This window comes from Octodon degus, unplaced genomic scaffold (genome assembly GCF_000260255.1).
Source record: "Octodon degus isolate 3935 unplaced genomic scaffold, OctDeg1.0 scaffold00058, whole genome shotgun sequence".
NCBI lineage: Eukaryota > Metazoa > Chordata > Mammalia > Rodentia > Octodontidae > Octodon > Octodon degus.
The window spans coordinates 6,093,172-6,094,204 of record NW_004524634.1 but is presented as its reverse complement, the minus strand read 5'-3'; positions in this window follow the sequence as shown (position 1 = coordinate 6,094,204).

The following is a 1,033-nucleotide window of genomic DNA, read 5'->3' as shown; positions in this document are numbered from 1 at the left end:
TCCTGCTGTGGACCAGGGCTAGGACTGGGTCTGGGCGTTCCTGGAACTCAGCAGAAATTCCTACTGTGCGGGAGGGGTGGGGGAGGTACGGCGGAGTGGTGGGGGGCGGCCCAAGGGGGTGGGAGAGGGTCCGGCCCACACTGCACCTGGGCTGGAACTGGTCCTGCCAGCGCAGGTTAGCAGGAAGCTCTCCACAAACTCACCGGACCTCAGCTAGGACTGGGTCTGAATTTCCATTTTGTATCTGTGTACTCAAAGTGGTTAGGATAGATAGTTACATTCTCTTAATGAATAGAGGGATTTGTTTTAATGGTGTTTGTAAATAGGATATCATGTCTGCATCTTGTACAGCAAATAACCACTAGGAAGAATGTATGCAATATGTTAATTATTGAAACTGTCCTCCCAATTTGATATGAAACTCTCTCATTGCTATTTGTTTCTCAATAAAATTACGGAAAAAAATGATTTCAAAACAAACAAACAAAAAAAAAGATGCCTTCCTCCAAAACCAAGCAGCAACTTTTGAGGCGGCAATTTCAGTGAGCCAGGATGGCATCGCTAAAAGATAAGACATAGTGGAGCCTGACCAGCACTTGCCTCTGGGCTCAGGAACACTCACCCTCTTAAATCTCACTTTTTCTTTTCTGCTTGTTCCTCTGACTTAAGATGTGAGAAAACTCATTTTCTGAGAAGTTGATAAGCAGTTGGATGAGAAACAAGGAGAGGAAAACCAGCAGGAAGAGCTGGCTCCATGTTCTCAGCCAGCACATGGCCTCTCAGCCCGGCAAGTGTGGAAGTCCCTGGTACTGATTGGACAAGTGGCCCCTCCTCAGGGACTGTGACCCATCACAGCCCCAGGCCCTGAGGCTGACCCTTCTGAGCCCTGGACCCCAGCATAATTAACAGAACTTTAGAACCCCTAATGTTCCAGCAAGAGTGCAGAACATTGGTAATGTAATCCTGGTCCCCCTGGGGACAGGCTTCCTGGACCCAAATAGCTCCATGTTTTCTTTGTCCTCTGAGCTAAATC